This window comes from Vanacampus margaritifer, chromosome 13 (assembly GCF_051991255.1).
Source record: "Vanacampus margaritifer isolate UIUO_Vmar chromosome 13, RoL_Vmar_1.0, whole genome shotgun sequence".
Lineage (NCBI taxonomy): Eukaryota > Metazoa > Chordata > Actinopteri > Syngnathiformes > Syngnathidae > Vanacampus > Vanacampus margaritifer.
In genome coordinates, this window is record NC_135444.1 from 20,963,949 (window position 1) to 20,989,954 (window position 26,006).

The 26,006-nt window shown below is 38.7% G+C and overlaps 1 long non-coding RNA gene across 1 annotated transcript in view; it reads right to left on the reverse strand.

Moving 5' to 3' along the window:
- The window catches only part of LOC144062257 (uncharacterized), a 68,263-nt gene that overhangs the window by 14,988 nt on the left and 27,269 nt on the right, over positions 1 to 26,006 (reverse strand). The window contains exon 4 of the long non-coding RNA XR_013296365.1: positions 20,252 to 20,318. This is a non-coding gene — a long non-coding RNA (uncharacterized LOC144062257). The remainder of the gene's footprint in view (positions 1 to 20,251; positions 20,319 to 26,006) is intronic.

Below are 26,006 nucleotides of genomic sequence, written 5' to 3' on the forward strand. Positions count from 1 at the left end.
ATTTTTTCACAATATCAATGCAATGCAATGCGATATCAATGGTTGAACAAGCGTGAAGTTTTTGGGTGATGACTTTGGAGGTACGAGGATTTGGCCCAATGCCAGCGTTTGTTTATTTATTTATAGTTAGTTAGTTAGTAAAAAAAGTTTGCTGGATATGGTGTATTTTGTGAAGAAATTTGAAATGGATTTGTTTACTATTGATATATATATATATATTTTTTTTTAATGTATGTCCTTTTAGTGAGAGCTTCTTTCAAATGTGCCTCTTCTAGTGGGTTAGGGTTCGTCACATCAGAAGCAAACCTGTTGCGCAAGCGTCAGCTGCGATGTGCTCTAAAACGGACGACGGTTCGAGTGTGCAGCTGTGCATTCCTGCTGCTGCCGCTCAAACTTGCCCGGTGCATGAGCTGCTGTACTAAAAAACACCTGGGTCACAGCGGCCCGGAAACACGGCTACACGAGCTCTCATTTCTTGAACGTGTCCCGACAAAGAGAGAAAGTCGTCGTGTTTGTTTGATTAAAAAAGTCTCAAACATGTTTGGTTTTGGCACGGGAGCACATGAACTTCTGTCTGGCCTCCAGGTACGACGGCGACTGTCATAAATCAAAAGCTTTTAAGGCGAACGTAAGGCCCGTGGCCTGTTCACTGATTCTTGGACAAAGAATTCACTTGAACAACGAATAATGTGAATCTTTGTAGCTACTGTAGGATACTTTCCGGATTTATGGAGAAAAAACTAACTAGCTGGCTAACTAACTAACCAACTAGTTTTCTCCACTAACTAAAAAATGGCATAGCTTTCCCGGTAATGTAATGTACATAGAATATGACCAACCTAACCCGACTGACTAACTAATTAACCATCCAACCAATCTCACCATCTACCCTATACAAGTTAAAAAAAACAAATACAATTAAAAAAAAAAAATCAACAATGTTGTTAGCTCCAGTGATTAAAGAAGGTTGAAAACCGTATTGTTTTAAAACGCTTGTGTCCGTTGCTGTCTTACCTGCAAAAGTCTAAATAACCCGACCACATTTTTCATCATGTGAGCGTAGTGCTGAGCCGACAAGGATTGTGTGATTAAGACTTTTAATTACGACTGCAACTCGACAAAGTCTCGCCGCCAAAATAAATCACAAGCCTGGGGAGTCACATCACTTTTGCACCTTTTTTTTTTTTTTCTTTCTTTAACTTTTTGAGGCCAACACTCATCATCATTTCTCATCGGCATCATCACCGTAATGGCAGCCGCCCACGTCCACCTCATTTAAATACTCGTAATGTGCAACGACGTGATGGCCGATATTTTATAGTGAAAGGTTCAATCAGGATTGTGCCGATACGCGTCGTAACTATTGCAATCAGACGCCCCGACATCGGAGCCACATCTTAATTGACCAAAACCACCTGATTTACACTACACCCCCCCCCCCCCCCCCCCACACACACACACACACACACACCCGCACCCCACCCCCACGCACATTGACACTTTATGTTTGCCCTGCTTCTCCATACTGTTAGCTAGTTAGTTGGCTAGAATACATGTTGAAATAAACGTAACTTAATTAGCCCAACTACACATATAAAGACAATCGGGCTGTTTTTTTTATTTTTTATTTACCTTATTAGTTTGAAATGTTAATTTGTTAGCTATCTAACAAACTAACTATGATTTTGGTTCATAGACCTTTTGAACTTGTAGGCTACTTCCTGATCACTGGAGGGAAACTCGTTAGCGTAGCGCGCTATTGACAACATTTTCAGAAGCCTTTTTGGATATCAATGAAGGACACAATATTTTTGCATCAGCATAACAATGACAATATTCACATGATGCATTTAATTTGCCTATTAGCATCACAAGGTTACAAATCAGTGATTAGCACAAATGATGCCAATGTTCTTTTCTCCCCGCAGTTATTTATGACACATTATGGTGATAAAGGCGACGCTAGCGATGCGTTTTAGCCTAATGAGCCAAGACGATGGTGAATTAGCGGCAACTAAATTGATACATCGCTTGTCTTTGCCAGGATTTTTCCCTGCCAGGAGGCCACCACTAACGCTAACCACATTTGTTTTTTCGCTCCTTGGTCCTTCACACCACTGACTGGTACCAAGCCCAACTGTCGGAGGATAATGTTAGCATTCGCTAACATTATCATAACATAACAGCATGGCATTAATTTACATAAAATACATACCGTAAAGCAGACAAAAATGTGCCCGGTGATTTTTTTCATTTTTTATTTTTGGTAGGGATTTAGTTTAACAACTGCATAGCTTAGAGTTAGTAGCTTAGCATGAGCAGTTTGAGCTAGCATTACTTTACGGACAGTTAAAATAATATTGCTTACATTGGAGCAGATAAAAGTGTTGTTTTTTTTTTAGGGATTTAAATTTCTTTAGTTTGTTAAATACTTAGATGGTTAGTAGCATAGCATTAGCATTTTTAGCTGACTTTATTTCACCTATTATTTACCTTGGAGTAGACAAAGCTGTACCTGTGCATTTATCTTAGGGGTTCAAGTGACTGCTTGATGGTCTAATGTATCTCTAGTGGTTAGTTAGATAGTTTACTGAATAGCATTAGCCTTTCAAGCTAACATTATTTTACAAACAATACAAGTACATTGCTTATCTTACAGGAAAAAAAAAGGTGAGGAAATGTATATTTCTGCAGTATATTCTATTTGTATGCTATGATCTTAATATATTCTGCTGTACTTTGTCTTGGGAGGAGAGATGAAGTGCATATGGGAGCCAAAACCCAAACAGTTGTTGTGCGTTAATTCCCTGGTAAAGCATCTAATCACCTTCAGATGGGAACCTTAAAGGTCAGTCAGCAGATGCTTCCTGGTGCTCTGTCATGAGCTAAAACCAAACAGGAATATGATAACAAATTGAGCGAGCTTTATGCTGTTAGCATGAAATATTGTGAGTGAAAACAATGCAAAACAATGCACACATATTCCTGCTAAGAGAAAATCTGTACCTTTTGGTTTGGCCTTTACCTCTGACTGTAGCCGATGCCGTGATATTTATTTACCAGCAGAGGCTAACATTAGCTGCTAACGGCTACCTATTAGCTAACTGCTCTTGCTGTCTGTTACAAAAGTTTCTGTGTATAATCTAGAATCTTGTCAAACCTTCATCATGCATTGCATCAGCTAACATTAGCCGCTAATCATCATGACCCAGTTAGCCGGTTAGCTAACTAGCTCCTGGTAGGTATTTTGTGGAGTTTATCAATTTTAATCTTGCCAAAATGGTGTGATGTACAGCAGCTAACAGCTAGCGAATACACCCCTGTTACCAAATTTAGTGTTTTATAGATTATCTCTAATCTGTGATCCTGTCAAAACATCCGTCATAGCTAGCCACCAACTGGAGAGCTGGAGATCTCTTTGTTAACGGTCGATAATTCTCAAAAGCTAACAAAAATTTGCCCACGACACCAGTTTTACTCATCAACATGAAATTGCGAGACATTTCTATTATGATAAGATGTACAAAAAAACTTTCAACTCATGTACAAAATTAAACAGGAAGACAGCCATTTTGGGTTGAAGCAGCCATTTTGTGATGAACGAGTTTTCTGTCCCAACACAGTTTGACAGAAAATTGTTTCATGTCCATCATAACAAAATGCACCAAAAAGTTTGAAGGACCTTTGCCTGGAACGGAGCAGGAAGTCGGCCATTTTGGTTAGATGGAGCCAATTTGGGCCAAAGTAACAAACTCCTGCAAGGGAAGACGGCGGCCAAATGAGCCCTAATTCTTCATGACAATCAAACCTCATGTTAGCAAATTTTGTTATTTTTCACAGTAATAATGACATTCATCGGAATAAGGGGGCGCAAATGGACATATCAATTGTCCTGCGAGCACGTTTCAAACAGAAAAAAAAAAGAAACAAAGTGCGTTTTTACTAATGCGCGTCACTGTTGAAAAGACTCTTGCGCGTATTGTGGGATCAAAGCAATGGGGTGGCAATTACTGTTCATTTGGAACCCCACGCTCATCAGTGGCCACAAAAGGAAAAGGAGATAATAAGCATATGAAATATCAAAGCAGAGAACAGAAATCCAAATAAAAGGAGACGTGATTAGCGCGTATAAAAGAAATAATCACCTTCACATGGATTTCGATTCACTTCTTTATAATACAAAATTGTTACTCTGGGGTGGAAAAAACTAATAATTGTTTAGTTTTTTTTTTACTTGACAAAAACATGCACAGAACAAATGGATTTTTATCGCTTTTAAACGACTGTCAATTAACGTACAAGTTAATCATTAAGTAAATGTTATATGTAGAAATGAACACTGATTTCAAATGTAAGCGTCTGAAAGTGTACAGCGACTTATTAAAGAGTCAAAACAGGGACGTGTTTAGGAGTCAGAGTCAATTCCAGGGTCAACATTTTTGGGCCATAAAAGTCCAAACATACAATTGTTGACGTGCTTGTGAGAAAATGTACAGGACGCAATGCACAAGGCTTTGCTGGAGTCACGAGGTCAAAGGTGATATTCTCCCGACATTTTCAAATAGAAAGACATTTTGGACATAGTTATGGCTTTATTCCGTTTAACAAAACTAATAACCTACACGTGCCAAGGTGGCGCTAACTGGGCTAGCCGTAAGCCGTTTTCGTTGACCCCCCCCGCTGCTCAGAAAACCGAATCCAGCCTTCCCGCGGTATGATGACATAACATCTTTATACGGAGAAAAACAATCAGCGCTAATTATTAATCTATAAACAAACGTGTGTGTTAGCTTATTTTATCCTTCCACGCACTCTGCCTTTTGGCTAATGAGCGCGCCTTTGCGTGGAATGAGGCTCGTAAAATCTGGCCTTGGCGCGGGGCTTCAGTGAAATACGGCTTCCATCACAGCAACGAGCGCCGGCCTAATTGTTGTTGTTGGCGCTCTCAAGGAGAGAAGACCAATTAAAAGTAGTTGAAAGTGCCAATTAGCTCGCATATGTCCACCAGCTAGCAACAAAATATGTCCGCTGATGAATGAGCGTGCTTATGGTTGACATTTGGAAAAGATCGCTGGGACATGAAACTTGGTGAACGTATCCATCAAGAGTAGATTCATAAAAAAAATTTAAAAAAAAAAGGGCCTGAAAAGTCACAGGAAGGCAGCCATTTTGGATTCGAAGTATGACTACAATACCGTGCCAACATTTAGAAAATCCAGCCCTTCACTTTAGCCACTTCAAAAAGTCCTTCCAAGGCCGTATCATCCTTGAAATTTCATCCGATTGCTACCAAATGGAAAATATATTTACCAAACAGTCGGACAATTGAAAATGAACACGGCGGCAAAAGTTTTGCTGACTATTCTTAGCATTCCGTGTCTGGCCTTCCGTTCGGCCGGTAGGTAACGCTGCGAAAAGATGTGCTGATGCGGCAGATATGGTCGTCGGCGTGGCCGGCGGCCGTCTGATGTACGGCCACGTTTGCGAGTAATAAGAGCGTCTCCACGCCTCCCGCTGATTTAGATCAAGGTCATTAACGCTGATGTGTCAGAGGAGGAGGTAGTGATTGGGACATTAATCCTGCACAAATAGTTATCAGCCTGCAGAGGGAAGCGGCCTCAAAATAAATAAATAAATAAAAAAAAGACGACTCTGTGCTGGAGGCTGAAAAATGTGCCGAGTCGCGGTTGGGCCGACACTATCTGGCACGACTTTTCACAGCAGCGACACGTGTGCTGCTCAACAAGTCATCCTTCTTACCGGCAGACGTCTGCTTATGGACGACTCACACAAACAAAACAAATTCTGATAGAAGCAACTTGCATTCATGACTCAAAACTGGTCAAAAGAACAATCTCTGTTCAGAAGTGGAAAAAATATTTACTTGTAGAGTTTGACCTTTTACTTCGGCAAGCATTTGCGATCCATTTTTTTTTTCATCTTCTGCATCATCTGACATCACAATCTGTCAACCACACTGTGCAATATTTTTCTCACTTGAACGTTTACCCTGTGCAATAATATCATAGTAACCTGCAATACTTATTTAAAACATTTTTTTTACAAACTAACAAATGTATCATTTCATCATATACACAAATGTACATTATAAGATGAAGCTATTGTTTTCTGTAGGTCAGGGACACTCTTGAGTGGCCCCTCCATTAATTTTACCCTAAAAAAATAATCAGTTCCGAGAAAAGGTTTTTACAAACTCAGAAACTTCTCCAAAAAAAAAGCAGATACACATTCAATATACGCTTTCTACGGAAAAAATAATGTAAAAACAAACAAAAAAATACAAAATACTAAAAAGAAATACTGCTGTAGGTACAAAAAGCAGGATTCAAGAGGATTTTGCGTTCACTCTTCAGCAAGAACTCTGAATATATGACTGGATAGCCGATAGCCCGTACACGCCCCATGCAAGCCATTGAAGCGACAGGGCAGCCATCTTGCTCCTCCCATCTCGCGAGAAAACTACTGTATAACTCTACGCTACGGTATACGTACAGATTAGACATATACAGCTTGTAGGCAGTTAGTATAGGGCCGGGGGTCGGGTGGGGGGTTTGTGGCGTGGTGGTCACTATTTATATATAACAAGTAAAACAAATTAAAAATAAAAAAAAAATAAAAAAACAAGTGGACGGTATGTGCTGCTTTGAAGACCCCTTTTTTTTTCAGTTTTCTCAGTTCCTTAGACCCCAATATTAGATATGGCAGAGGCATCTTTTGTTGAATTACAGTTATATAATTCTTTAATAAAAAATATACAAGTTTCCTCCTGTAAACATCATTAAGCATATCATTTATACATGTATTTAAGGAAAGTTGTAAAATGTCTGAAGTTCTCTTGTTTATGTTTAACAAATTAAAACATCATAAATCATGCTGTTTCTATACTAAGTTCCGTCTCAAATGTTCTCCAAATTTGATACTGTAAACGTATAGGATTGTATGTTGAGAAACGTTTCTTGGGAGGAGCAATATGGCGGCCTCGCCGCTTCAAAAGTCTTGGCCTATCGGCTATCCAGTCAAATATTCCGATTAGTGGCAAAAGCTAGACAGAGCTGAAATACTTCCTGTTTTCACTCTTCTTCTTTCAAATGTTTAGTGTCAAACAAAATAGTGTACCGCCATCTATTGTCTCACATTGGAGTTGCACCCAAATAAATGGGAGGCAGAACAAAATAGTTATACACTGTAGAAGAAGAATCCACTGCAAAATGAAAATCCGCGATGGATGGGGGGTTTGCCGTCCATTGATGATTCACTTATCGTTATTTTGATAACATATAAAATGATTATTTGATGATCAAAGGCATCACCTGATCAGACTTTCCCTGGATGAGTTCAGCCTTCACAAAGTCCCACATGTCGTCATCAAAGATGCAGCGCAGTGTTTTAATAAACCCCCCCCCCCCCCACCCCTCTTTCAACCGCATGAAGTATATTTTGATACGCTCTTAATTTGCCCACGACATCATTATTAGCTTTTGATAGCACTGCGTTGCCATCTGGCAAATGTTAACGCGGGCGAGCAGATAAGAATTCCTAATGAAGGCGCTTGACTCGCCGGCAGATTGTAATAAAAACGGGGGAGCGCAATATGACGATTATTGGCCAGGGGGAAGTGTCAGGACGTTCCGAAATGTGGACAAAATAGATGTCGCGTTGATCCAAGTTGCTGCTTCTTTAAAGGAAAAAGTCCCCCAAAAGTCCGATTTTGATGTCTATTACATTAAAGAGGTCTTTTTTTTCTGAATAGAACTACTTTTTCTCAGGAACAAAAACGGCTTGACGGCTCTTCCGAATCAAACACGGCAGCCATTTTTCGCGTAAGCGGCACACAAAGGAAGATGTAGGAAGATTACGTCTATAAGAAGGGGCCACATTTATTATCTCCACGGTGGGATATTCCAAATTTTTCTTCCTCAGACGGGATTATATATATATATATATATATATACAGTATATATATATATATATAGAGAGAGAGAGAGAGAGATTTTAATCAAACAATTTTATATTCATACAAAAAGACACATGTTGAAGGTACTGTACAAAAATCCAAATTATACTGTTTTCAAAAATAAATAAATAAAATATTAATCTTTTTTTTTTAAGAAAATTCATTTCACCCTTTGAATAAATGGCATTTTCCCAAAAAAAAAAAAAGTTTTTATATTATATATTATTTTAATCTTATTTAATATTTAAATAAAATACTCATAATGCTTCAATTTTTTTTTAGGGGAAACCAAATGTAAAAAAATAATAATAAAATTTAAAAAATCCCCAAAATGACTTGTTCTTGAAAAAATATTTTGTTGTCAATACATTTTTCCTGTTGAAAAGACTTGAAAAGTTTTTTTCGGGTGTAATTCCACTGTCAGCCAGGAGATGGGACACACTATTTAGTTTGACATGGTGTCATTTTGAAAGAAGAATGAAAACAGGAAGTATTTCAAGATCAGCCTATTTTTGCTCAAGCTTATTGAATGCGAAATCCAATTCAATCCTATTTTTTAAGGCCACAGAAAGCGACGGCTGGTAAGTTTATTTCTATTTGGCAGATTTCACCTTTAGTGTAATTGAATTTGTGAAGCCGCTCAATGTTCTGCTGTCTGTCTCAAGTTGCACTGGTAAAAGTTCATCTTAGTTTGCATCTGCTTCATGTTGGCGCGGATGCGACGAGTCTTGTTGTCATGCGGCCTCGTCGACGTTATTTTCCCCTTTTACGACAGCCAATAACACGCTAATGACCTCATTTTGAAGATTCATGCTGTTAAAGAAATGCAATAACACGCTCAAAGTGACGGCAATCAGTGACAAGCGTGCTGCTGAAATTCTACCAAGATGATATTTTTCATTAATTAATCATTTTTCCTGTTTTCTGCCGGGGTCACATTTCCATCAAGGTACCCCGTCTGGGCTTTATTAGCATCCGCGGCGCGTACCCCGCCGTAACCAACCGGGCTACTTAAAGACGATTTACGATATCTTTAAAAGTTGATGGCCGAGGATTTGAGAATTATTCATAAGAGCGCCCCGTCGTTCGTCACGGAGCCGCCCAACAAATGCTCGTCTTCGTACTTTTTCAAATGAAGCGGCAGGCTGATGAGCTGTTTGTATGCGCGCACGCGTCCACGCCGATGCCGTAATTAAGCAAAATGTGTCTCCGCTCACTTTTTTTCTTCTTTTTTTTTTTTTAACACACTGGCAAATCATTCACGAATGAATCTTTTGGAAGGAGGGATCGGCCCAAGATTTTACACAAGGTAACAGCCGATTGGGGCGTAGCTAGCAAATTAGCTTCTGGAGTGCTCATTGTCCAATCAGAATGGCAATTGTGAAAGTAGGACATTTTTATTGTATTTTTCAGTTTAAAAAAAAAAATTAAAATTTTTTTAAGTCCTTTCCCTTGAAAGAAATAAGACTATTGTGACATAATAGTTTTTGGTAAAACGTTTTTTTTTTTTTTTACTTGGAAAAGGGCAATTTATTTTACCTTGAAAATGACTTAAAAAAAATTCTTTTTTTTTAAAGAAATGACAAATATTTTTTCTAGAAAAAGTTTTGATTTCTAAAAGAATCAATTGTCCCTCTATGAAAGATATGACTATTTAAAAAGACCTATTTGTAAATGAGTCTTTTGCTGTCTACCAAAGATATATTCATCGTATTCTCATGTTGTTTTTCCCAGAATAAAAAATAAATAAATCCTGAAAAAAATATACAGTGATTTACCACCAACAACTTTACCTTCACATTATAAGATTTGTATAGAAAAAAAAATTCTGCATCAATTTTCATTCCCCCTTGAAAAATATTCTGTTTCCAAAAGCGGCCACAAAATTTCTAGTGCCGAAAAAAAAAAAAAATTTTATTCTATTCTCATTTCTCAATTTTTCTGTGTGTATTTTGGATCACTTCAGGAAAAGTCCAACATGACATTACGGGTTTTTGTTTGATGCTGTCATTATCAATATGGTCCAAATTTGAACAGGCCAGGATGTAAGGACGGAAATGACGTGGCCTGGAGTCACCGTTTGTTCAAGCATGTGAGGAAGGATGTCCGTCCGACTACATCCTCCTAATCTTCATCATCATCATCATCATCATCATCAGGGTTCATCCTGGCTTTGTTGCAGAGGCAATGGCGCATCGGCTCGGGTGTTGGCGGGCGCTGTGGGCTTCTTGAGGTGCAGGGTGGGGACCGGTTTGGTTATTTCACGCACATGCAACGCGCACACACACACACACACACACACACACTACAAGCGTAATTTGCTGAGAAATGGAAAGCGTCCTTATCTGGGTCCGCACGTGATTACGCGCTCTACATTTCAAATGCTCTCAATTTCAAACGCTCCATTTCAACGTGCAAAGAAACAAACCGACCATGCAACACTTTTGCTACAGTCGACACACAAAGAAAGTTTTTTTTTTTACAGGAACAACTGGAGATGTTTTTTTGTTTTAAATATATATTTACATTTGTATTACTGGTGTCTATAGTCATAAATCCGCAGTTTGACTATACAACAAATGTACAACATTGCTCAATTAATGTTTTTTTTTAACTTTCACTTGATGGAAAGCAATGATTTACTTATGTATTTATTTAGTGATATTTTTTGGTTCTTCGAAAAAAAACTTTTAAGTAAAATCCCCCCATCCTCTCACAGAAAAATATATTTAAAGGTAATATTTTAAAAATATTTTTCCAGATTAAAAAAAAAAACTCAAAAATTAAATTTCACACCCCGAAAAGTCTGATTTTTTTATTTTTTATTTTTTACAAATTTAAATAAAAATCTGGAAAAAATATAATTTGATTTCCCCAGAAAAAGCTTACAAGACTTACAAAAGTATCTTTTTTTTTTGTTGGAAAAAAAACTAAAACGGATTATCCGAGTAAATTTGCAGTCTTTTGCCCCATTAAAAAAAGAAATCTCAGTTCTCAGTAAGAACTATTAAAGCCTCATTAGCATCATGAAGAGCAAATTCAATGCGATTGCTTAATGTTGCCTCTTTTTTCTTCGTTGACAGACAAAGATGAAGACCGTAAACAATCGTCAGGCGTTATTTGTTCTTGTGTCAGTAGCATCTCATCCCCTCAACGCTGCCCTGCGCCTCCGCCCCGTGGCGTCGTCGGGCTAATCAGGGCCAAAGACAGGAAGTCGTCCCCCCCCCACACACTCCTCGCCGCCGGAGTCCAGCGACCGCTCGTTAGCGCCGCACCCTCCTGCGCTGACCAGCTACTTTGTGCTAATTAGTGGCCAACGTGAGCCGTCGACATGCCAGTAGGCCCGCAAACTCCCGCAAAAACGCCATCCAAGTCCTTTCGTCCGTGGGCGACTTGTGTCACGCGGGAGGGCGGAGGTGCATGTGGGGGGGGGGGGGGGTACTAGGGGGGCGTCCCTCCCCTCCGCTCCCGACAAAAATCTGAATAATGAAGTGCAACGCGGCAACATGATTGCTTGTGACACACCTACTCTGCTAATTATTGCTGTAAGGCCAAAGTGCTAATGAAATGAATGTAGCCCTTGCATTCCCCCCCCCCCCACACACACACACACACACAACATTAACATAACTCAGTGCTGCATGTGGCCCACATTCGGTATACACCAAACTCAAACAAATGAACACTTATTGTGATTTTTTTTTTTAAATAAATAAATAAATCTTAATTGTTAAATAAAATAATAAAATTTTAAAATAAATAGATTTTTTTACATTTAATTTTTCAGCTGGTTTGAAGGTTTGTTTGTTTTTACCCAAAATATCTATACATTTAAAAAAAAAAGTTTTTAATCTGTATTTTTATATTAATTTTTTTTTAATTTTGAGATATAACAAATATTTTTTTAATATTGGTTACAAAAATATCAAAAAGTTTTTGTGAAACATTTTCAAGAGAAAACACTTTTTTAAAATGTACATTTTTAAATGAACTCATTTACTGCCATTGACAACTACAGACGTCAACAAGAGTATGAAAACCTAGAAAAAAAAAATTTTATTGTACATTTAGAAAATATATAAAACGTAAAAACGTCTTGAAATGAGTTAGTTTAGTGGCACAGCTCCTGTGCTAATTATTGCTGTGAGGCCAAAGTGCTAATGACACGAACGCAACCCCTCGCCACCGCCACCGCCACCACCACACGGTCACATGACTGGCGGCGATGGCCCACATTCAGCAGCCACCGAAGAGAACAAGACAAACGTCTTCAAAGGGGGGTGGCGGCTTCTTAATGTTAAGCATTAGCAGGATGGAGATGGCGATGATGGCCGTTATGATGACGATGATGATGATGATGATGATGATGATGGTCATTGCTGGCCTACATCTGCAGCGCAAGTGGCAACATTAAAATGTTATTATGTTGATCTATGAAGTCGGCACAAGAAGACACAATCCGCCGCAATCAAGAACGAGCCAAATGTCAGCCGTAATCAATACTTCTTTTGTAAGAAGAAGAAAAAAAGACTTTGACACTACTTTTTCAGGAGGAAAAAAGTCATTTTTCACTTTTAAGAAAAAAAATTCAATTTGACATTTTATTGAGACTTCAAGGATACCCCCTTGTTTTAAAGAGCAAAAACTTAAAAAAAAAAAAACTTTTTACGAGGAAAAAAAAGATATTTTCTGAGGACGAAATGCATTTTTTTTGAGAAAAAAAAACTTTTTTCCCCCCAAGGAAAAATATTGATTTAATTATTTATTTATTTGGTGTGGGGTTTTTTTTGCGGCTTGTTTCAAATGATTATTTATTTTTACCTCAAGAATTAAAATTGGATTTTATTTGATTTAAAAATATACTTTTTCCCAAAAAACATGACTTTTAATTCAGAAAAATCTAACCTTTTTTCTATGCAAATTTTCAAACATTTAGAAAACAATAATATGAAAATAATTATTTTCTAAGATTTTTTTCTGGTAAAATGAAAACAAAAATGAGCCACATATAAGTATATATTTTTTTTAGGGCTTTAGGGCAATGTTCCGAGAGAGAAAAACTCGCAAATTTGTCACTTTGTAAAGTGGCAAATTTGCAAGAAAAAAAATCAAAACTTACGAGACTTACGATGGTGTTTTTTTTCTTTCTAGAACTTAGAAAAAAGAAAACTATAGCTTTGCTCTATGCAAAACAAAAAAATTCAAAAAATTCACCTAAATTATTGTAAAAACAGAAAGTAAAGATCTGCAATATTCAGATTTTGATTGTGGGCCAATGACAGTGATATCAACGAAAAGGTCAAACGTGACGTTTGCAGTCTGACGGTTATGAGAATCAAAATAACGTCAAGTGAGACAAAAAGCCAATCAAGCGAGCGTCTGCTCTTTGCCCAGCGAGCGCCGTCAGCATCGAGCGGACGCCTGTCGCCATAGCAAAGCTTCATTTAGCCGCTGTTGGCGCGTCCGCTTTCAAATCAGCGCTGACATTTGGTGTCAGGTGCGCGCGTATGCCCGCCGCGCCCTGAATAAAAACAGCAGGCCGCCGGCTGGTGATGCTCTGACCCGCGTCGCCGCCATGAATACATGCGAGGCATCAACGCGGCGCCGCAGTCGGCCGCGTCAGCCCGCCAAATAAAAGGCACGCAAACAGCGCCGCGGCATTAGCATGACGGAAGCAAACGCGCCATTAGTGGCGGCGCGTGAAGCGAATGGCAAGTTTGTCATTACGCCCCTCGTCTCGCTCGCCGTGGTCGTAATAATCAGAAGGAAGACGAGGCGGCGGGCAAATGGGCTAAATAGTGGTGGAGCCAAAAAAGAGCCGATTGCCGATGTTGAAATCGGCTTGATGACGCACACATGCCGCCAAAACGGGCTGTCAGAGGAAGACAACAGCAAGTCCACACAAAAAAATTAAAAAATCTACACAAATGTATGATCATTTGTTTCATGTATTCATTTAGACCCATTTAGTTTGCTGCATAGATGGGCAACAAAAAAACAAGGAAGGTACAGACAAAAAAATGAAATGTTGACTGAAGAAAATTCCGTAACAGATTACACTGAACCAATAATAACTTCAAGTCACCACCAGGATAAACGGTAAATTCAGGCCCATTTAGTTTGTTGTCTAAACAGGCTGCACTGTTGAATACCGGGGTGAACATTAACTTAGTTTCTACAACGCGTTAGAGCAATAAAACATTATACATTTCATTTTTTGTTTGGGTGTGCAGAGCGAATTCAGACCTAACTAGTTTGCTGTCTCAATGGGCTGCCCAGTTCAACACAACAAGCATTCACTTCATTTTGTTTAGTTTGTTGAGTTGATTAGTTTTGTTTTGTTTTTTTGGCATGAAGTCAATGTCAATGGAAAGAACCACCAAATGGTTACATTAGTTCAGTACATCGAGGTTGCTGCCTAAACGGGCTACCACAGATTCACGTTATTTATTGTGTGGAAAAAGTTCATATAAGAACATTCAGCAAAGTTTATGCTTTAAAGTCAAGATTTTAGTTTTGTTTCTATTTTGGAATAGAGGAGACATCAAATTCAGACCTAACTAGTTTGCTGTCTAAATGGGCAGCAGAGATCAAGACAAGAGTAAGCGTTTCCTTTTTTTTCTGGCAGAAAGTGCGCATTTTTCATGTGGATGGAACCACCACAAGGTTGAATTAATTCAGAACATCTCGGTTGCTGCCTAAACGGGCTGCCGTAGAAATCCAAGCTAGCACCTTTAGCATTGTTTTTATTAGTTTTGTTATGCTTTTTTCCCGTTTGTCTTACGACATGCTTCTATGTAAATTCAAGTCATCGCGTGCGTGCGTGACATGCTAGATGCTAATGACGCCTAATTAATGAAGTCTGCCGCTTAGAGGGAACGTGATTTGCTACAGAGGGGCCTCGCCGCCCCCCCGGCCCTGTGGCCTGATTGTCGAGCGCGGGGCTAATGAACGCCAGGGGAGGCCGTTGGCTACAACGGGACGGAGGCAGCCGTGAGGGACAACGGGGGTGGGATGGCGGTAGCGGCGCTGCCAAGATACGCTGCATAAACGGGTATAGCACTGCAAAGAAAGCAGTGGTAAAGCCATGTGTACTATTTGCTCATATGTGCTACCGTAGCTAATCAGCTAATCGGCTAACCAGCACCCCACAATCATTTTATGCTTTTTCGACAATGCAAAATTCAGGCCCTTATTAAGTTGCCAGCTAAATGGGTTGCAAATTTCAACTTTAACTTTGACAGTGTCACATTTTTAGTATGGAAGTATATGTACTTGACTAATGTAGTCTTTTTATTCTTTTTACATAAAACACAGCTAGAAACCTCGAGACACTCCACGAGTTTTACAAAATAATAAATCGAGGTCAGACGACATGAGACTTCAGCAAATCCCGTGAGAATTTGTCAAGACCACACGAGACTTCAGCAAATCATGTGAGAATTTGTCAAGACCACACGAGACTTCAGCAAATCACGTGAGAATTTGTCAAGACCACACGAGACGTCAGCAAATCACGTGAGAATTTGTCAAGACCACACGAGACTTCAGCAAATCCCGTGAGAATTTGTCAAGACCGCACGAGACTTCAGCAAATCCCGTGAGAATTTGTCAAGACCGCACGAGACTTCAGCAAATCCCGTGAGAATTTGTCAAGACCACACGAGACTTCAGCAAATCACGTGAGAATTTGTCAAGACCACACGAGACTTCAGCAAATCACGTGAGAATTTGTCAGACCACATGAGACTTCAGCAAATCCCGTGAGAATTTGTCAGACCACACGAGACTTCAGCAAATCCCGTGAGAATTTGTCAAGACCACACGAGACTTCAGCATATCACGTGAGAATTTGTCAAGACCACACGAGACTTCAGCAAATCACGTGAGAATTTGTCAAGAGCACACGAGACTTCAGCAAATCCCGTGAGAATTTGTCAAGACCACACGAGACTTCAGCAAATCCCGTGAGAATTTGTCAAGACCACACGAGACTTCAGCAAATCCCGTGAGAATTTGTCAAGACCACACGAGACTTCAGCAAATCCCGTGAGAATTTGTCAAGACCACACGAGACTTCAGCAAATCCCGTGAGAATTTGTCAAGACCACACGAGACTTCAGCAAATCACGTGAGAATTTGTCAAGACCACACGAAACTTCAGCACATCACGTGAAAATTTGTCAAGACCACACGAGACTTCAGCAAATCCCGTGAGAATTTGTCAAGACCACACGAGACTTCAGCAAATCCCGTGAGAATTTGTCAAGACCACACGAGACTTCAGCAAATCACGTGAGAATTTGTCAAGACCACACGAGACTTCAGCAAATCACGTGAGAATTTGTCAGACCACATGAGACTTCAGCAAATCCCGTGAGAATTTGTCAGACCACACGAGACTTCAGCAAATCACGTGATACTTTCTCATGTGACTTCAAAACGAGTCCACAACAGTGCTTGGCTTTTTCATTTTTCATTTTTTTAACGTGAAGCTCAAACTGCCAGCAAATCACGTGAGACTTTGACAAATCACGTGAGACTTTATCAAATCTGGTGACTTTACTTTTGTTGAATCTAAATAATGACAACATGTTTTTTTTTTTTGTGTGTGCGTATATTTTATACCGCCACTTTCAGCATTCACAATGACCATGAAGCACAAAGTGGCACAAATTTCCACTTTTAATTTGGCGGTGCAGCAGAGGAAGCCACTTTGGCGTCCTTGCTCTTGTCTCCTGGAGGTCCGGGTGGACTTTCCAAACGCCAGAGGTGGCGCGAGCGTCAGGCCCGACTGGGCTGGTGCGGCGCGACACATGCGTCCTTGCACTTGGCGCCGAAGGGGGTAAATGGGGGGGGGGGGGTAGATTTGGTGGGTCAGGTCTTGCACCCCTCTAGGAATGCCCCTCCCCCCACTTAATGAGGGTTCAGTGGAGGGGGGGGGGGGGGCATCTCCTTGGTGTCCCTACAATGAAATTACGCCTCAGGATGGATTTTTCAAAGGGTGTCTAACTATTTCCTGGTTGCTAATTAGTTTTGGCCCGTGCTATTTGTCTTTTTAAAGGGGTGGGGGGTGGGGGGGGGGTGTACAGGGAGTGGGTGCGCGCAAATGAGTCGCGCTAAAAAAAGAAAGCGTATGGCTCGCCTCAGCGCACATGATAATTATTCACATAGTCCTCTGCTGCCACGGCCGCGACTTAGAAAGATGATGTAAATAAGCTGCACGAGAGTTACTAAGTGGGATGTAAATATCCCACATTACAGCTATTAAATATCACGTAAATATCCACCATTACAGATGTATAGATATTAAATGTGTTGGCCATATGAGTTGTGTAATACATGACATATGCAATTATGTTAAATGAAAGGTGTACAGTATAGACATTAAATATGATACATTAGAGTTATATAGAACACTAAATATGGTACACTAGAGTTGTATAGGCCATTAAATATTATACTGTAAATATGGTACATTAGCGATATATAGAATTGTACAAATGGTACCTTAGAGTTGAAAAAAATCTGATTTTTAGAGTTGTTCAATGTACAAATATGGTTCATTTTAGTTGTATACTTCAAAATTAAATATATAATTTTGGTACATTGGAGATGTATACAATATTGTGGCGCCCTAAGCTGTATGGAACAATTATATGATATAATATATCGTGTCGCTGTGAGAGTTGTGGAGTTGTATAGAACATGAAATATGATGGGAATATGCTACATTAGAAGTATATAGAATATGTAAATAGGCTACATAAAAGCTGCATAGGACATTAGATATGGAACATTTCAGTTGCATTGAACATTAAATATGTCAATTCAGCAAATTAGTGATGTATTTACATATGTACGTTAGCGTTGTATGGGGCACTAAATATATAGATATGGTTTGTTATAGTTGGAACATTATTTATGGATTTGTGGTAGCTACTTTGGAAGTACATACTTTGCACAACAATACGTATGAAAAGAGCGTACGTTAGCGTATAGAGCATTAAATATGCTATGAATTAAATCAAATTAGAGTTGTATAGTACATTAAATATATAAATACAGTACATAAGCGGTACATACAATAAATGTGTAAATATGGCACACTAGAAGTGTCTCAACATTAAATATTATGTAAATATGCAATATTTGAGTTGTATAGAGCATCGCATTATAAATATGGTACATTAGAAGTGTATACATTATTACATATGCCACATTAAATGTATAGCGCATTTAATATGTCAATATGGTCCAGTAGAACAACATAAACAAACATTAAATATGATACTTAAGCGTTGTATATACATTCGATAATAAGCGGTGCGTTGACGGTTGGTTGATTTGTGCATGCAAAAAGGAGGAGAGTTGCAGAAAGTACTTTTGATGGAAAATCCAGGAAGTGCGCGGTCAGTAAGAAAAAGCAAAAGTGCTAACATGCACTAAATGTTGCGTGAGGTTACTTGAAGGTAAAAACCTGATCAAAGGATTCCTCATGTACATTTTTTACCCGAGGCAAAGCGCTTTCGCCGAAAGGCCCGCAACAAGAAGAAGAAGAAGAAGAAGAAGAAAAAGACGGCAGCCGTTGACATGACAGCGGCTCTTTAGTATTGTTATCACTATTATTATTATGGGATGGAGCCCCGCTCGTGGCCCGGGGCGACACTATCTGATATCTTTTGCTTCAAAGCGCTCGTCTTGTGCAAAACCTGACATGTTGCTGCTGCTCGTCTAACGAACCAGCGGCCTCTCATCTGGCGCCGATACTACCACCTGACGTCTCAAAAACACCTACGCCGAGCTACGCGTCCCGCCGCATGGTCATTTAGATCCTAACACCGGCTGCATAAAAAAAAAAAAAAAAAAGAGATGAAAATATGAAAAAAAACATAATTTCATTGTGAAAAATATTAATATTAATACCTACAACATTTAAAAAAAAATTAAATAAAACAAGATAAATTTGAAAAAATATATTTTTTAAATACTCTAGTCTAAAAATATGTGCGAAATATAATAAAAAATAATTTAAAAAAAACATCTTAAGAAATAATAAATAATTAAATGCATTTTTAAAACCACCAGTTGCACTTAAAATATCTAAATAATATAAGATAATAATACAATTATATAAATACATGTGAAATTAGGCAAAGTGTTTATTTTTTTAAAGTTAATAAAAAATAAATACCTAAAATTATAGAAAAGATGAAGTAAAAACAAATGTAAAAATAAAAGCTAAATGTTAGATAATACTACTAGAAAATACTTTAAAATTATATGCGAAACATACTAACAATGCTTTATATATGTGCAGAACAATAGCAATTGCAAAAAGTGAAGCACAATTCTGATTTGCGAGAGTGTCGGATGCTGCGCACGTGCTTGAAGCTCTGCACTCGGCTGTCATAAGTGGAGAGCCACTTCCGTTGAAGTAGTCTTTACACACACATGCACACACACTCGCTAAGAGACTACTTTGCGGTGGAGAGCTTTTAGCACACGGGTGCTAGCGAGCCTCTTTGGCCTTTTTAACCGAGCACAAATGACCAATCGACCTGTCACTTTGCAGCGCGTTTGACAGGCAGCAGTCAAAAAGATAATAATAATAATCGGATTCCTGTATCGGATCAACCTCTACTGAACTATACTTTCACAATAGTTACCATTGATAGGCTTCTAATTTACATATTTACATTTGAATGTAAGACACGATTGCTGTATGATATCATGGTCGAAGTTCACTGTCAAACATAAAATAGGGAAAAATTGCGCCCAGCGTCATTAAAACAACCACGTAGCCTTATGGCAGTCCATTTAGCTTAATGCTAACATACATTGCAAAAGGCTGTAAATGGTCTTATGATTAGCATGTCAAAGTGTTATAATCCCTCACTAAAATAAAATATATCTTTTGGTAGATTTCAACTTGACTAGTAAGAAAGAGACTTACAGTAACTTGATGTAAATGTTGGCCTTTTAGCATTACCCGCAGCGATTCCATTCAAAAGTGTCCGCCTTGCGCTTTTTAAGCAAACATTGGAGAGAGGAAGGAACCCAAAAAAAAAAAAAAGTCTGCTCTCCACTTTTGGGTAATGTGAATATTTTCAAAAAGTGAAGCAAAGCCGAGCTTAATGCACTGATAAAAACTCTTTTTTTTCCCTCCCAGCGGGATAAATAATGTAGGCAGCGGCGCTTAGCGTTAGCCTCTTTGCATATTTTAACTGCGTTAAAAAGGGGAGTTGGGCGATAAAGGGTATTTAAGATGCTGACCTGTTCAGGTCATCTCCCAGCGCTCGTGTTTTGGACCGCCACCAACACCATTTGGACTTGAAAAAAACTGCAATATAAGAAAATAGAAAGTTAAAAATTAAACAAGGAATAAATATATTTTTTTTAATTAACTACAAAACATTAAATAGAGCAAGTGGAAAAAATAATTACAATATTAAAAAATAAAATAAAATAAAAAGTTTTTTTTTTAAATATATAGTACAAAATAAACATTAAAAATGTTTTTAAAAAACTGCAAAAAATAATTAAAAATAACAATAAATAGATATTATATATGACAAAAATATATAACAACTAAAAATATAAATTCAAATATTTTTTTCTGAAAATGAGAAATAATCACATCAGCAACAAAAACATTACAATTATTTAAAGTATTTAAATAAATATAAACACAAATTAAAAAATATAAAATTACCAAGACTAAATAAAATTCAATGAAAAGAAATCTAAATAAATAATTGCATTTTTTTTTTAATCACAAAAACAAATGAATAAATATAAAATAACAATAGAAATAAATTACAACAAAAATAAATACATGGACTGTTCAGTACTACTTTTTTCATACTGACACCAGTACGAGTATTCTCTCCTTGAGTCCTCAACTCAAGTTTTTGGATATATAACATTTCAATGTGTAGTGACAGATAATTCTTTCTTTCAAATTCAGATTATGATTGGCTGATGTATCAAATTGCTGTAATAAAGCACCAAACGATCAACTGCCCAACTGTGAGATATTCTTTGCCTTAAATATTGGTGGCTGGTATTGGCAGCCTCCATGAGTACAAGATAAAAAATAAATAAAAAATAAAAAGGCTGGTATCGGCCTGATACTGATACCTGGTCAGCACTTTCCCATATCTAATAAGAGATCAAATAATGCATGAAAAATATATCAATCTTGTCCATGGGTAACAACATATTAATATTTATATAAACATTATAATAAATATTAATATCAAATATTTATATTTTTCTTTGTAATAATACCAATTCTTCTCATGAGCTTTTTGTTTATTTTCTTAATATAGCAACTTTTCATCGTGGCCAAAGTATTCCTTCATATTGCATAGACTGCTTGAAACATTTTCAAAGCATTTTTTTTCTCTGTCAATGAATGAGAAGTGATTTGTATATTGGTGGGCGCGTCGTTTCTCTAATTTCATTGCCGAGGCCCGCATGCGCATCCATTCGCTGAGGCCCATTTGGCCAACCCCCCCCCACCGCTAATTAGCTGCTAGCATGCCGCGCCCGTCCTCGCCTTCAAACGTACACAAAATGGCGGCCGTCCATGAGCGGGAATGCATTAGCACGTTTTGATACAACGGATGGCGGTGGGGGGTTCGTGTGGAGCGGGCGGGGGGGCAGCCTGTCTTGTTTTCATGTCGTTGGTTTTCCTCCCAGCAGGTGTTGGAGGGAAGCTAGCAATAGCGATGTCTTCTTTTCTTTCCTTTATTTATTTTTTTTAAATATGACTTGTTTAAAAAAATTTAAAAAAAACATCAGTAGAACACATTTGAATTTTAACCCTGTTTTTATATATAAAATATATATATATTTATATAAGTGAACACCAAAAAATTATCTTAAGACATAAAACAATTTTCCCCTTAGTATGAAGACTTATTTCTTAAAAGTTAACAAAAAAATTGTTTTTTTTTGCCTCCAAAAATCTGGCTAGTTACCACCACACTTTGGTTCTCCAGAAAAAATTACTTTGCAAAGTGCAAACTACATTTTCCAGCCACATATCACAAGTAAATATATATATATATATATATATATATATATATATATATATATATATATATAATTTTATTTTATTTTTTTAAAGCAGCCATTAACTAAAGATGCAAAGCAAAAAGTAAGTCGTCCCGTCTGCAAATGTGTTGGGTGGCTGTGGTAATTGGATCGTCATCAGCATTCAAGCTACTTTGCTAAGATGCTATCTCCAAAGGCGGCGCAGATATGAGAGGCGTCCTCCTCGTCTTCCTCCTCGTCTTGCTCGTTGTCTTGCTTTCTATCTAAATGGATCTGCTTTTCAAAGCCTCAAGGACACGTCGCACTTCTGCGCTTATCTTCATCTACTGCTCCGCGTCTGTAAACATTTGCATGCCGTGCGCTAAATAACACGCGCACGCACGGGGACTCGTTTCAGCCATCTATCACAGCGCACGTCCACGTTGACGTGTCATCAGGAAGTCGCGCTGGTCGGGACGGCAACTCGTGTGTGCTGCATTGCGGCCGTCTGCTTTGTGCAATTTCTTCCCTTTCTCGCAAGGAAGGAACCAGAAAGATGAAACCGAGAATGGACTGGTCGCCAGCCAGCTACTGTATACAGTAAATATCGACAAACAATGTACTGGGCGGAATGAGCGGGGAACCTCAGAAGTGCGAGGCAGACGGGCAGCCCACTAGTGACTCGCGTCGCTGTGTAATCTAATCCGTTTTATTGCACTGCGCCGTATTTTCCTTTAATTGGGTGATTCCCTTCAATCCTTGAGTGCTCCCCCCGCAGGCCAGATGTCTCTCTGCGTGGCTTTCACAAAAGGTCAACATCCGTAAGTCCACTCCGCCAAATAGCATCGCTCGTTAAGATTTGATCAATCAGATTTTTTTTTTAGGCAACGTCAGGAAATGACATTTCAAGAAAAAGAAAAGAGGATTTTTTTTTTTATTGCATTTTTTTATATGATTAAATTTGTTCTCTGAGAGCACTTTGCCTCAGAAAATGTCCAAATCAAACAGCCTTCAATCAGCGGCAAATTAGGTTTGAGACGGCGAGGGAGGGCGGCCATGTTGGCAAAGGTCATAGCACGTGTGTCCCGAGTCACAACAAGAAAGGCGCTGGGTCGATAATGATTATGTGTTGTTTGTTGTTAGCAAGCATAGATTTGCGGTTAACCATCGCTAGCTAGCTAGCATACCATGATGAGTGAACGTAACTCGCATGCCCAAACATAACCTGCTTTTAAGATGAATGGGAAGTAGGAAATAGGTGACGACCTTAACATGAACAAACGTAGCGTCAAGAGCTAACATCAACTTAGCAAGCTAGCCTACCATGGCAAATCAAAATAGCTAGCTATAGGTCATGAGGAAACATATGCGGTTTGAGGTTATTTGGAATTAGGAAAGAACATTTCAAATCAATCTAGCTCATCTTGCTAGCATACTTTAATGAGCAAAGTATCTAGCTCACATACTCTGGCGAAAAATGCACTCTATTCAAGACAACTAGTAAGTAGGGAATAAAGCAGGCAAAAACTGTGATCTAGTATAGTAAGCTATAATAGCAAGCTAGCGTACCACAGTATATTTATCCTAAATGCACTGCGTTTAGGATAAATGAAGTAAAAAATAGCTGGTAAAGAAGAGCCTCTTCATAAACTAAGCTAGCAAATAAGGCTAGTGAGCTAGCATATCATGACTAGGGACCATAGCTAACTGGCGTCCTATGATGAGTTATGACCTTTGACGATATGACTTTGAAGTCAGCTAGAATAGTGAGCTAGCTTAGCAAGGTAGCATACAATATCTAGTGACGGTAGCTAGCTAGCATGACATGACAAAACATGATGCATTTGAGATTACTGGAAGGTTCTTATTTCCTACCTTCCTTAAAGCAAGCTAATATAGTAAACTAGGCAAGCAAGCTAGAATAGTGAGCTACGGTAGCAAGATTGCATACCATGACTAGCGAACAGTTAGCATTCCATTCCAAAACATATGCTGCATTCCAGACAACTGAGAAGTAGGATACGACCACAAGGCGAGCTAGCATAACAAGTTAGCATACAGTGCTGCATTTAAGATCTATTCATGCTAGCACACAACCTTGTATCACTGATCCATAAGAAGACGATGCGTTGTCGCGTGCACGCTGGCGAGCAGCACACACACGCCACCAAGCGCGCACCTGCCTCGGCGCGAATATGCCAGTGCTAAAGATTAGCATACTACACCACAGATTACATTCAATCATGTCGTTGGTGCACTTTAGCACGTTAGCCTCTGAGCCAGCCGGTATGCTGATTTCCTGGTTTAAAAAACGGCTTATTTAAATCTGACACATGACACGTTTTGATGGGATTTTCTCCCCAATGTGTTCATTTTTTGGGTGTGCGTGAAACTAAAGAACACTTTCGACTGGGATGGTAATATCATCGGTGATTTCATACTCTCAATCAGCATGTATTATTCCTATAGATTAGGCATTAGGCAAAAATAAAACATGTTTCCTGGTAGTCTGGATATACATGATTTTTTGTTTTCCCTGGAACCTCCCCCAAGCATTTTTCTTAAAATATTGTTTTATCCCCCCCCCCCCACAAAAAAAAATTTTCTCGTTTTTTTTTTCTATAGAACTTTTTTTTCCTTTCTGGAGTGACCCATTTCTCTCTATATTTGTATTCTAATTGTTGTTTTCTGTCAGTCCAGCTCATTAGCGACGGACGCCAGGCTGTGGCGGTGCTACCGGCACAGATGGTGCTCCAATCTGCCGCCATGTGAACACTGACTCATCGTCATCACCCTCGTCATCATCATCGCACATCAGATGCTGTTCAACACATGCCTTTCGCCTCGTTTTTTTTCGTTCAGTTAAGAAGACGTACACAAGAGGTCTGCCATTTTGGTTTGAAGCGGCCATTTTAGGGTCATTTTGGCCATTTCCAAGGGTCCTTCAAAGGCAAATTTGGCCTACAGATTTTGTCTACTAAATTAGAACCAAAGATGGATGACGCAAAATGGTGAAGAATTTAGGTTTTTCGTAATTGCGTGTGGGCGGATCTAGATCAAAGATCTAATATTTTTTATTTTGAAAATTCAGTCCCCGAAGCCGGGTTACGCGTAACTACATGAAATTTCGTAGGCATTTCTATCATGAGTACACCCGCAAAAAAGTCTCAAGAAGCCACTGGCGCCCAAATCGACATGGAAAGTCCGCCATGTTGGTTTGAAATTCATTGAAAGTCATTTTAGGCTCAAATGTCAAGTTGTCCCATAGATTTGATCCCATTTCTACCAAATTGGCACCGAGTACACTAGAGACAGTAGACGACGCTAAATTGTGAAGATTTTTTGCTATGTCAGCACAGTGTCAGATTTCATTGATTTCTTTTGAACGGCATAGTTGCATCGCCAGAATTGTGAAAATTCAGCCCTAAAAAACTGTTTCACTTGGCAACGTGGATTTTGGTAGACCGACGAAAAAGTCTCAGGAAGTCATGTTGGGAAAAAAATACAGAAAGATGCCCATTTTTGGTTATTTCCAGAAAACACGAAAATAATAAGAAACAATTTGAAAATGTAATCCGCCAAGAACCGCAAAATGAATTCGCGGAGTCTGACATTTTGGCTTGAAGTTGCCATTTTAATTAACCCCTGGGCGTTATTTGACCATTTTTTGGCTTTTTGTTGGTTCTGACCAAGCCATTTCAAAATAAAATAACGCCCAGGGGTTAAGGTTGTTTCCAGGTGTCCTTCAAAAATAAACCAGTCCTAGAAATAATAATAATTGATTTTAATTAATTAATTTAATTTTCCATCATTGAAGCTAGATGACTTCCTTTAAACTATATCGTTACAAACCCACAATTTTGAAAATTCAGCCTCCGAAGCGAGTTCAACTTAGCAACATGAATTTTGGCACTTATTACCGATATAGCGGTGACTTGTACACCTTCTGAAGCAACCAAAAGGGACAAGTGTGGGTGCGCCCTTGTTT